Source organism: Ambystoma mexicanum, chromosome 2q, assembly GCF_040938575.1.
Source record: "Ambystoma mexicanum isolate Mex_15411 chromosome 2q, UKY_AmexF1_1, whole genome shotgun sequence".
Taxonomy (NCBI): Eukaryota; Metazoa; Chordata; class Amphibia; order Caudata; family Ambystomatidae; genus Ambystoma; species Ambystoma mexicanum.
The window spans coordinates 1,491,845,096-1,491,857,524 of record NC_090924.1 but is presented as its reverse complement, the minus strand read 5'-3'; the positions used below and the strand labels follow the sequence as shown (position 1 = coordinate 1,491,857,524).

Here is a 12,429-nt window from a genome sequence, read left to right as displayed (position 1 = left end):
CAGGCACACAGTTCTCTCACAGTGTATAGACAGGCAAACAGCTCCCTTCCAGTGTACAGACAGGCACACCGCTCCCTCCCAGTGGAAATACAGGCACACAGCTCCCTTCCAGTGTACAGGCACACAGCTCCCTGCCAGTGTACACATCTCCCTTCCAGTGTGCAGGCACACAGCTACCTCCCAGTGTACGGGCATACAGCTGCCTCCCAGTGTACACAGCTCTCTTCCAGTGTACGGGCACACAGCTCCCTGCCAGTGTACACAGCTTCCTCCCAGTGTACACAGCTCTCTTCCAGTGTACGGGCACACAGCTCCCTGCCAGTGTACACAGCTTCCTCCCAGTGTACACAGCTCTCTTCCAGTGTACGGGCACACAGCTCCCTGCCAGTGTACACAGCTTCCTCCCAGTGTACACAGCTCTCTTCCAGTGTACGGGCACACAGCTCCCTGCCAGTGTACATAGCCCCCTCCCAGTGTACGGGCACACAGCTCCATTCCAGTGTACATATAGACGTACATTTCTTTCTCTGTGAGCATTCTCTCTACAGATTACAAGAAACATCTCGGACATAGTCAAAAAGCGGACTTTTCCCAATGTAGTGGACAGGCTTCGTACAGAAACACACCTTCTGTGCACATGCGCATTACTATCCTGCAGTCTATTGAGTAGGATTTATGAAGGCGCCCGTACTCTGCACATGCGCACTAGGTTCTTGTAAACTTTTGGTCAGGATGCACCGAGTGGCTCCTTTTCTGCACATGCGCAATGTGATCCTGCATTCTAGTGGCCAGGATTCACGGCCCGGCCCGGATTCTGCACATGCGTAGCACGATCCTGCATTCTATTGGCCAGGAGGGGGGAAGGAGGCTCACTCTGCACATGCGCACTGCGATCCTGTGCTACACAGTACACTGCCCAGTGCCCTCTAATGGCCGGGTCATCATAGAGAAGCCCGACGCTCCAGAGATGGCGCCCTCACGTCGCAGGTGAGCGGGATGGGGGCACTTCCAGGAAGAAGGGTGACGGGCACGTGGTGGGCGCTGCGGGAGGGGCGGCCGAGTGGCGGGGGCTGTCTGTGTCTGCCTAGTTGGTCGTTGGTATGCGTGTGTTGGTGTCTGTGCTTAGGCTTGGCCGGGTGATTATTGAGACGCCGCGTGTAGGGCAAACTGGGGTATCACAGGTCCAGGGTGGGGCAGATGCAGGTGCTCACAGTTATGGCTGTCCAGTTCATGCAGCAGCCAGAGCACCCTGGAGGCTGCCCCAGCCTTGGAATGAAGCTCTGGCTGTCTGGGGCCTCTGTTGGCAGGCCCAATCAATGTCAGGTCCTCAGGTGCGAGATCTGCTGCCTCAGGCGCGAGATCTGCCGTCTCAGGCACGAGATCTGCCACCCCAGGTGCGAGATCTGCTGCCTCAGGCGCGAGATATGCCGCCTCAGGCGCGAGATCTGCCACCTCAGGCTCGAGATCTGCCACCTCAGGCTCGAGATCTGCCACCTCAGGCTCGAGATCTGCCGCCTCAGGCGCGAGATCTGCCGCCTCAGGCGCGAGATCTGCCGCTCCAGGGGTGAGATCTGCCGTCTCAGGCGTGAGATCTGCCGTCTCAGGCGTGAGATCAGCCGCCCCAGGCGCGAGATCAGCCGCCCCAGGCGCGAGATCAGCCGCCCCAGGCGCGAGATCAGCCGCCCCAGGCGCGAGATCTGCCACCCCAGGCACGAGATCTGCCACCCCAGGCGCCAGATCTGCCGCCTCAGGCGTGAGATCTGCCGCCTCAGGCGCGAGATCAGCCATCTCAGGCGCGAGATCTGCCGCCTCAGGCGCGAGATCTGCCGCCTCAGGCGCAAGATCTGCTGTCTCAGGCGCGAGATCTGTTGCCTCAGGCGCGAGATCTGTTGCCTCAGGCGCGAGATCAGCTGCCTCAGGTGCGAGATCAGCCGCCTCAGGTGCGAGATCAGCCATCTCAGGTGCGAGACCTGCCTCCCCAGGCGCGAGACCTGCCTCCCCAGGCGCGAGACCTGCCTCCCCAGTCGCGAGATCTGCCGCCTCAGGCGCGAGATCTGCCGCCGCAGGCGCGAGACCTGCCGCCCCAGGCATGAGATCTGCTGTCTCAGGCATGAGATCTGCCACCTCCGCGCTTTAGCGCACTCTCGAAATCTCGCGAGGTCACGGGGCTGGTGCTGGCGGGCAAGTACAGGTAGGTAATAAGCAACATTGGTAGGGGAGCATAGTCTGGAAAGCCTCACCTCATGGTGTGGGGACTACATCAGGTATCCAAGTACAGGTAGGTAATAAGTCAAATCCGGTAGTTGCAGACAGGGAAACATTACAAAATACAGCACATGTTAAATTACAGAGAGAGCCTGAGACTACCAAATCACATTAGGTGGTTTGCTGCCAAAGAGTCACAGTACCAGGTGGAGTATAGCGTATGGAATGGCTACTCTCCTAGGGCCATACTATGGTGTGCATAAAGTGTAGCAGCAGGCAGATGATGTAAACAAAGGTGCATGTACTGTGCTTGGCAGCCTTGTGGCTCAGATTTTTGCAAAATAAAAAACATGGGGTGTGTGGTAAGTCAGACAGAGGACTAATTGGCCCCAACACTAAAGAAGGAAAGCAAATGTAGCTAAGATAAGGCTTCCTGCTCCATCTTGTTTTGCTTATCTGGTTGGTACATGAGCTCCTCCCCACCAATGTTTCTGGAAATATTCCTCTTTACTTTGCAGGGTTTATTGTGCAGTTTAAGCAACCAACAAGTCTTGTATTCAAACACCAGTGCCCCCCCCCCGCGAGGTTTAGTTCTGGTCATTTTGCACAGTTCAAGCACACAACACGTCTTTTCTATTCAAACACATGTATAGTGGGCACACTCCAGCGCCCCCCTGCAAGGTTTTGTTCTGGTCATTTTGCACAGTTCAAGCAATGAACACGTCTCTAGGATGTGCAGATCTTGCAGCTGTGAACTCACACTCATCTTCCAGGACGGCTCAGGTTGGTGCCACCAGTAAGTTCTTCTGGTCCTACAGGGACCATCTGCCTCTACTTGAGGTTTTAGATGTTGTAGGTAGCTTTACAGATAAGGGGTCTAATGGCCACTTTTACTCCTTTAAAATAGGCAAACCCTACCTAAAATAGGGAGTAAAAATACTCCAAAGAAAAATGAGAATCAGACATATATCAGATCATGCCCCCCCGCTTCATCCAGACAGCTCCAGGGATGTGATCAGAGCATGTCCCCCCTGCTTTCATCCAGACAGCTCCAGGGATGTGATCAGAGCATGTCCCCCTGCTTCATCCAGACAGCTCCAGGGATGTGATCAGAGCATGTCCCCCTGCTTTCATATAGACAGCTCCAGGGATGTGATTGTTAGGCAGAACACCTGTGCAGTTCCCTTGGGGAACACTGCAAAAGATTTAAGACTACAGGTATAGCAGTAAACCCACTTGGTGGCAGTCTGCACCACCCAGATTTACCTGGTAGCTGTGGCTGAGCAGTCAGACTTCCCTCAAGAAGAGTTAGGCAGTATGCAAAGTATACACAATAGGTACTCAAACACAATAGTACAAGCAAACACTGACCGGAGCTTGGTTTCAAAAGTATATAGTTATTTATTTCAAGAACACATAAGTTGAAAACACTCTAGCAATATATAGTAAAACACTCTGAACACAGTTATATAAAAAAACAGTCCCAACCCTTATTCCTAACTAGACAACTCTTGGTTAACACCACATAATTCAAACAGAGGTGAGTGCTTAACTTTAGATGACACTCTAGTAGGTTCAAAGAAGGGAGGGAAAAAGAGCAGAATTAGGGTAAACACACCACTCTAAGGTCAAGAACACTTTCAGTAAGTTCAAAGAAGCACAAAGTCACAGGTGAGCAAAAGTCACTAGGCAGGGCCCACTCTTAGAGCAGACAGAGCGAAAATGTGCCCAAGATCACACCGTTATTAGGGATTCAGAGTCTTGCAAACGAGTTCAGAAAGAGTTTAGAGAGGCTTAGAAAGTTTAGCCAGGGTGTCCCAGGCAAGCCCAGGTTCGAAAGCCGGGGGCTAAAACTACCCCGTACAGTCGGTGGCAAGGGAAGCCAGGCGGAACACGGTACCTTAAACGGGAAGGATCCTCCAGCGGTGGCAGTTGTTCCAGGCAGTGGCAGCAAGGCTCGACGTCGGTCAGGGAAGAAGAAGATCTCGCTGAAGAGCAGAACAAGAAGGTCGTTGCACTGCCCGGGAAGAAACCAGCCGCGGAGTCCTCCGGTTAAAGGGTTGTACCGACTTTCGCGGTTGTGGTAAAAGTGTGGTATTCCGGTTGCCAGGGTGCTTGGCACGGGCAAGGCGGCCACGAGATACCTCGAAGAAGCGGAAAGAAGGTGAAAACTGGTTGTCCCCACCAGTCAAGGGAAGGAGCCACTCCGTTAAGAGTTCTCCTCGGTCATTGGGAAAAGTGGTGAGACGGTTCAGCAGGGCTCCACCGGGTGGTGTCGTCGTAGCAGGTCGGCTCAGCTCTTCCCTCGTCGGATTCTTGGTCCTGTGGCGACTTCTAAAGTTCCAGTCCCCAAAGCCCTGCTTTTATGCAGCAAACCCCCATTCACCCAGCCTAGCTGTCACTCAAACATGCTAAGTGGTGAGCCGGCCGGCTCACCACTTGGGCCAATCAGGACGGAGTGCGACTTGAGTTACCAAGGTAACTCAGTCCAGGGTGCCTAAATCCCCCTCCACCCCTCCTAAGTACCCCAGACAGAGTGGCACCACTTTGGAGGGCTTCTGTGGAGAAGCCCGCCAAAAGTGGAACAAAGGGCTCCACTTTGGGTCAGAGTTACAGAGGCGAACGCCAACGCCATTTTAGAATCAAGTTTTGGCAAAAAATCCCAACCGGAGTTATAATAATAAATATATAAACCGGCGGTATGTTTGAGGCTACTGTAAATAAATAATTAAATGTGTTAGCCTAAAACAATGGGAAATCCCATAGGAAAATATTCGTGGTTGAATATAAAAAGTAGTTTCCACTGCCACCAGCCAAAACTCGATCAGGGGGAACGGAGACGTGCCCCCTCGACTAACAGACCCTGGGGCAATCAAATTGCCCCAGCCAGTACGTCCACAATATGATGGTTTGTACTGGTTCTGTTCAGGATTTAAGACTAGTAAAGTCTTTGGTGACTTTACATGCCCTGGGAGACAGTAGTCAGTCCCAGGGTATGGAGTCTATGTTGGGGAGTCCCTAGGACACCCCTGGGTTACTGCACCGAGGGTGCTGTGTAACCCACATCACAAAAATACATGAGGCCCTATGGAGTAAAAGACCCCATAGCCCATTCAAAACAAGGTTAACCAAAGAAACACTCTTCAAACATGCCCAAGAGTGAGGGTAAAAGAGTTTCACTCTTGGCAGGAGAAAAAAAGAAACCCCAGAAATCCAGCAAAGCTGCTGGGGGACTCACTAGGTAGGGAAATTCAGCCTAAACAGAGAATTCTCCCTAACACTCGCCCCCCCCAGACTAAGGGACAGGAGGATTTAATCCACTCCTGGATGAACCTCATACCTCTAGTCGATGATATACATCCTAGAGAGTCCATCAGCATTTTGATGGTGACACCCTGACCTGTGCTCAATGGTGAAATCAAACCCTTGCAGGCAGATTGACCATCTCAATAGTTTTGGATTTTCCCCTTTCATTTGCATTAACCATCTCAAGGGTTGGTGGTCAGTCTGAATAACAAAATTAGAACCATACAAGTATGGCCTAAACTTCTTCAGTGCCCACACAATAGCAAAGCATTCTCTTTCGATTGTTGCCCACCTTGTCTCAGGATCCTTCAGTTTTCTACTGATGAAGCAAATGGGGTGCTCCCTACCCTTCTCATCCAGTTGGCTTAGAACTGCACCTATACCTACATTGGAAGCATCAGTTTGTACAATGAAAGTTTGGTGGTAGTCAGGAGCTCTTAATACTGGAGCTTGGCAAAGAGCTCTCTTCAGTTTTTCAAAGGCCTGATTGCACTCCTCATTCCATTTGACCTTTTTAGGGAATTTAGGAGAGGAGATTACATTCAGTGGAGAAGCTATGGTCCCATAGTTCTCAATGAAATTCCTGTAATACCCAGTGAGGCCTATGAAGGCTCTCACCTGGGTTTGAGTAGTTGGCGTTGTCCAATTTTGCACAGCTTCAATCTTGCTGAGCAAAGGCCTTATTTCTCCACCTCCTACCTCATGCCCAAGGTAGACCACTTTACTTTGACCAATCTGGCACTTACTGGCTTTGATTGTCAAATGGGCCTGTTCAAGAGCCTGCAACACATGTCCTAGGTGGTTCACATGTTCCTCCCAGGAGTGGCTGAAGACTGCAATGTCATCCAAGTATGCCATGCAGAAATCATCCATCCCAGCCAGAACTTGGTTCACCATCCTTTGGAATGTGGCAGGTGCATTTTTTTATCCAAAAGGCATGACCTTAAACTGGTACAAGCCAACTGGGGTTGTAAATGCAGTTTTCTCCTTGGCATGGTCTGTCAGGGCTATTTGCCAATAGCCTGACGTAAGGTCAAATGTGCTGATGTACTTGGCTGCACCAAGTTTATCCACCAACTCATCTGTCCTGGGCAAAGGGTGGGCATCAGTCTTGGTGACTGCATTTAGAGCTCTATAGTCCACACAGAATCTCAAGTCTTTGGATCCTGCCTTTGGTACTAACACAACTGGGCTAGACCATGGACTAGTAGAGGGCTCTATTACCCCGAGATCAAGCATCTTCTTGACCTCTCCTTTGATGTGGGTTCTGATATGTTCTGACATTCTGTACCCTCTGCTTTTGACTGGCAGACAGTCACCAGTGAGTATATCATGCTGGCCCCAAGGGGTCAAGCCTGGTGACAGTGAGAACAGGGAGGCAAACTGATTTAACATAGATTTGCACTCCTCTTGTTGCTCAGGTGTCAGGTCTGAAGAGAGATTGACTCCTTCAACTTTTTCATCTAAAGGCACACCTCTGAGGAGATCAGGGAGAGATTCACTCTCTTCTTCCTCTGCAGCTGAAGCTAGAAGCAAGGCTCCTACGTCAGGTCTGGAGATGTATGCTTTTAGTCTGTTGGTGTGGAAGACTCTAGGAGCTTCCCTGGGTCTGCCCAGATCCACCAGATAGTTGACCTCTCCAAGTTTTCCCACAATCTTGAAGGGTCCCATCCATTTGTCTTGCAAGGCCCTCTGCCTTGTTGGGAGCATAACTAGAACTAGCTGGTCTTGAGTAAACTCAACCATGTTAGCCTTCTGGTCATGCCAATGTTTGACCAGAGCTTGACCAGCTTTCAAGTTGTCACTTGCTTCTGCCATCATGTGTGACATTCTCCTCCGGAGACCTATCACATAGTCAGTCACTCTGACTGGCTTGAGGGGGGGAGCACCTTCCAATCCCTCCTTAATCAGGGCCAATGGACCTCTGACCGGATGGCCATAGAGAAGCTCAAAGGGAGAATAACCTACTCCCTCCTGAGGGACTTCTCTATAAGCAAAGAGAAGGCATGGCAGTAGAAGGTCCCACTTCTTTTTAAGGGGTTCCTCTAAAGCACCTATTATGCTCTTCATGGTTCTGTTGAACCTTTCAACCAACCCGTTTGTTTGGTGGTGGTATGCTGTTGAGAACTTGTAAGTAACTCCACAGGTTTTCCACATGGCTTTCATGTAGTGGGACATAAAGTTTGACCCCCTGTCAGAGATTACTTCCTTAGGAAACCCAACCCTGGTAAAAATACCAAGGAGGGCCTTAGCCACAGCCGGAGCCGTAACAGTCCTCATAGGAATTGCCTCAGGGTACCTAGTAGCAGGGTCTACTACAACAAGTATAAACCTGTTGCCTGAGGAGGTTGGGGGATCAAGGGGACCAACAATGTCAATCCCTACCCTCTCAAATGGGACTCCCACAACTGGGAGAGGCACTAAAGGTGCCACATTCTTGGAACCAACCTTACCAGAAATCTGGCAGGTATGGCAGCTCTTACAATATCTATCTACTTCAGCCCCCATCTTTGGCCAATAAAAGTAGAGAGAGAGCCTTTCCTTGGTCTTCTTGAAACTCAAGTGACCAGCCAAAGGTATCTCATGGGCTAGTTGTAAGAACTGTTGTCTGTTCTCTTGTGGGACTACAAGGCGCTTGTAGTCTCCAGGTTCAGACTCAGTTGGTTCACTGTAGAAGAGGCCATCTTCCCAGTGTAACCTATACTTCCCAGGCTCTTGCCCATCAGCCTGAGAAGCTGCCTGGTGGCGGAGGCCTTCCAGAGTTGGACATTCTCTTTGCCCCTTACGAAAAGCTGCCCTGCTAGGCCCACCTTCTGCCAGTAAAGACTGCAGCTCAGGATGGTCCTCAGGGTCCAATAAGGTTTGGGCCTCCTTCTAGCTCTTCCTCAGAGTCTAGCTCAACCACACAGGGTTGAAGCTCCCTCTCAGCCTCAGCTGGAGGTGGAGTTACAGGTGTAACTTTGGACAACCTAGGGGAAGTCCTTGTTGGAAGCACTGGAGTGCTTGCTGCTGGCTTTTTCCTAGGAGTCTTGGGTTGCCCCTTTGCTCCTGATCTGGTAGTTACTGCAGTAAGTTGCTCCAGTGGGAGAGGAGTGATTTCTGTCATCATCTCCTGAGATAACCCTCTCAGGGTTTTCTCTCTTGCAGGTTTTGTGAGCTCCTGTAACCTTTTACTAGGTGGTCTGGAGGTATGTGACACAACTCCAAGAGCTTTGAGGTCATTACCCAACAGAACCCTACCTGGCACTTCACATTGTACACTGACAGGTATTTTCACAGCCATATCATTACATTGGATGAGAACTGGTAACTGGGGACACATCTGCACAGGCCCACCAGCTAACTTGGTGAGGCATTTGGGTGCCTTAGCAACATCCTCTGCCTTGAAAAATGATTCATCCACCACAGTTATGCTGGCTCCAGTGTCCCTAATGGCAGGAGTCTCCTGACCATTCACCTGGACACTGTCCTTATAATACTCTTTAGTATTATCGGGGATAGAGTTATAGACATCTAAATTCTGTTGTTCCCACAACCCCAGAGAGACTAAAGAAACACTAGCTGAGACTCCAGTGGGTTCATCAGCCAGTAATAGAAAGTTTCCACTTGCCATATGTACTTCCTCTTCTGGAGCGAAGGCTAAGGAGGCAAGCTGGACCCCTGAAGGTTTACCCTTACATCTGGGATCTCCTTTCACATGGTCAGTAGCCTTACAACCAAAGCATGAGCCAAAGGCTCGCTGGAATGGAGGCTTGTTCTGACCTCCTTCTGGTCTGTGACCAGAAGGTACACTAGCCTGATTCGGTTTCCCTTGTGGCTTACCCTTATAGTTTTGTTTGGGGCCCTCTTTGGAATTTGTAGTATTAGAATTCTCTTAGGAGTCCTTTTTAGGCTGTTTCTCCCCATCCTTTTTCTGAGTTACCCCAGAATCCTTGTGAGTGGCCCTGTTGGCAACCCACAAGTCAGCAGCCTTAGCTAGTTTCCGGGAATCTAATTCCTTGGAATCAGCCAAGTGTTGTCTGAGCTCAGGAGAGCAGGCATCATAAATAGTCTCCAACATAAACAAATTCTTCATACCTTCATAAGTGTTCACCTTGTAACCCTTAATCCATCCCTCTAAGTTTTTCAACCCTTCACTCACCCAGGTAGCCCAAGGGGTACCATCATGCTTTTTGAGGCTCCTAAACCTCTTAAGATACTGGGAAGGGGTCTTCCCAAACCTAGCTATCAAAGCTAGTTTCACACATTCATAGTCCTTCTTATCCTCCTCCCCCATCTCCATTACCACATCAGTTGCAACAGGGGGAAGCCTAGAGAACAACCAGGTGAGTAAGTCATTTCCTGTGATGTTCTGGAGCCCATGATTATATTCAAACAGAGACAACCAATCCAACACATCCAACTTAGGCTCATACATACCAACCAATTCTTTAGGCATCCGGGGTCTTTTAGGACTGGAACTTCTAGAGGAGCCAGAGAGAGAAGCATTCTCAACAGACAATTTCTTCATTTCTAGCTCATGCTTGAGTTCCATTTCCCTTAGCCTTAGTTCCTTTTCAGTTTGAGCATTAAGTTTTTTATACTCCAATTCTAGTTTCATTTTCTCCAGTTCATAGTACTGAGGGCTAAATGTGGGACCTGGTAAAGGCCCAGTAGGCACAGCAGGTGGAGCAGGCAGAGGCCTAGGGGGGCCAGTCACAACAGCCTCACCCTCCTCTTCTGACTCTTCATCAAAATCATCAACATTTTGTTCTATGTCAATTTCAATACTGTCATCTACATTTGCTGGAGTGGTAGGTTCCTCTGAACCATCACCCAGACTTTGGTTAGCTAACAATCTTTCAATCAGCTCCATTTTCTTGCCCTTAGTCATGAGATCCTTATGTTTACAGAGCACTCTTAAACAATCAGCAGTTTTGGCTGCAAGGGACTCTTGACTATAGCTTTCTATAACTGACATGTTAGAGGATTACTTTTATAGTGCTAAGCTTTGTGGTTAGTTGCACTAAGGTATCTAAAGCACACCAAAATGTATACTCAATACAAATCCCACCGCTGTACACCAGTGTTAGGCAGAAACCTGTGCAGTTCCCTTGGGGAACACTGCAAAAGATTTAAGACTACAGGTATAGCAGTAAACCCACTTGGTGGCAGTCTGCACCACCCAGATTTACCTGATAGCTGTGGCTGAGCAGTCAGACTTCCCTCAAGAAGAGTTAGGCAGTATGCAAAGTATACACAATAGGTACTCAAACACAATAGTACAAGCAAACACTGACCGGAGCTTGGTTTCAAAAGTATATAGTTATTTATTTCAAGAACACATAAGTTGAAAACACTCTAGCAATATATAGTAAAACACTCTGAACACAGTTATATAAAAAAACAGTCCCAACCCTTATTCCTAACTAGACAACTCTTGGTTAACACCACATAATTCAAACAGAGGTGAGTGCTTAACTTCAGATGACACTCTAGTAGGTTCAAAGAAGGGAGGGAAAAAGAGCAGAATTAGGGTAAACACACCACTCTAAGGTCAAGAACACTTTCAGTAAGTTCAAAGAAGCACAAAGTCACAGGTGAGCAAAAGTCACTAGGCAGGGCCCACTCTTAGAGCAGACAGAGCGAAAATGTGCCCAAGATCACACCGTTATTAGGGATTCAGAGTCTTGCAAACGAGTTCAGAAAGAGTTTAGAGAGGCTTAGAAAGTTTAGCCAGGGTGTCCCAGGCAAGCCCAGGTTCGAAAGCCGGGGGCTAAAACTACCCCGTACAGTCGGTGGCAAGGGAAGCCAGGCGGAACACGGTACCTTAAACGGGAAGGATCCTCCAGCGGTGGCAGTTGTTCCAGGCAGTGGCAGCAAGGCTCGACGTCGGTCAGGGAAGAAGAAGATCTCGCTGAAGAGCAGAAGAAGAAGGTTGTTGCACTGCCCGGGAAGAAACCAGCCGCGGAGTCCTCCGGTTAAAGGGTTGTACCGACTTTCGCGGTTGTGGTAAAAGTGTGGTATTCCGGTTGCCGGGGTGCTTGGCACGGGCAAGGCGGCCACGAGATACCTCGAAGAAGCGGAAAGAAGGTGAAAACTGGTTGTCCCCACCAGTCAAGGGAAGGAGCCACTCCGTTAAGAGTTCTCCTCGGTCGTTGGGAAAAGTGGTGAGACGGTTCAGCAGGGCTCCACCGGGTGGTGTCGTCGTAGCAGGTCGGCTCAGCTCTTCCCTCGTCGGATTCTTGGTCCTGTGGCGACTTCTAAAGTTCCAGTCCCCAAAGCCCTGCTTTTATGCAGCAAACCCCCATTCACCCAGCCTAGCTGTCACTCAAACATGCTAAGTGGTGAGCCGGCCGGCTCACCACTTGGGCCAATCATGACGGAGTGCGACTTGAGTTACCAAGGTAACTCAGTCCAGGGTGCCTAAATCCCCCTCCACCCCTCCTAAGTACCCCAGACAGAGTGGCACCACTTTGGAGGGCTTCTGTGGAGAAGCCCGCCAAAAGTGGAACAAAGGGCTCCACTTTGGGTCAGAGTTACAGAGGCGAACGCCAACGCCATTTTAGAATCAAGTTTTGGCAAAAAATCCCAACCGGAGTTATAATAATAAATATATAAACCGGCGGTATGTTTGAGGCTACCGTAAATAAATAATTAAATGTGTTAGCCTAAAACAATGGGAATTCCCATAGGAAAATATTCGCGGTTGAATATAAAAAGTAGTTTCCACTGCCACCAGCCAAAACTCGATCAGGGGGGATGGAGACGTGCCCCCTCGACTAACAGACCCTGGGGCAATCGAATTGCCCCAGCCAGTACGTCCACAATATGATGGTTTGTACTGGTTCTGTTCAGGATTTAAGACTAGTAAAGTCTTTGGTGACTTTACATGCCCTGGGAGACAGTAGTCAGTCCCAGGGTATGGAGTCTATGTTG

At 49.7% G+C, this 12,429-nt stretch overlaps 1 protein-coding gene across 1 annotated transcript in view; it reads left to right on the top strand.

Annotated features, from left to right (window-relative positions):
• Positions 1-899: 899 nt before the first annotated feature.
• The window catches only part of LOC138570319 (zinc finger protein 154-like), a 115,931-nt gene continuing 104,401 nt past the window's right edge, over positions 900-12,429 (top strand). Inside the window, exon 1 of the mRNA XM_069649102.1 lies at positions 900-987. The gene's annotated coding sequence lies outside the window, so the exon portion shown is untranslated. The remainder of the gene's footprint in view (positions 988-12,429) is intronic.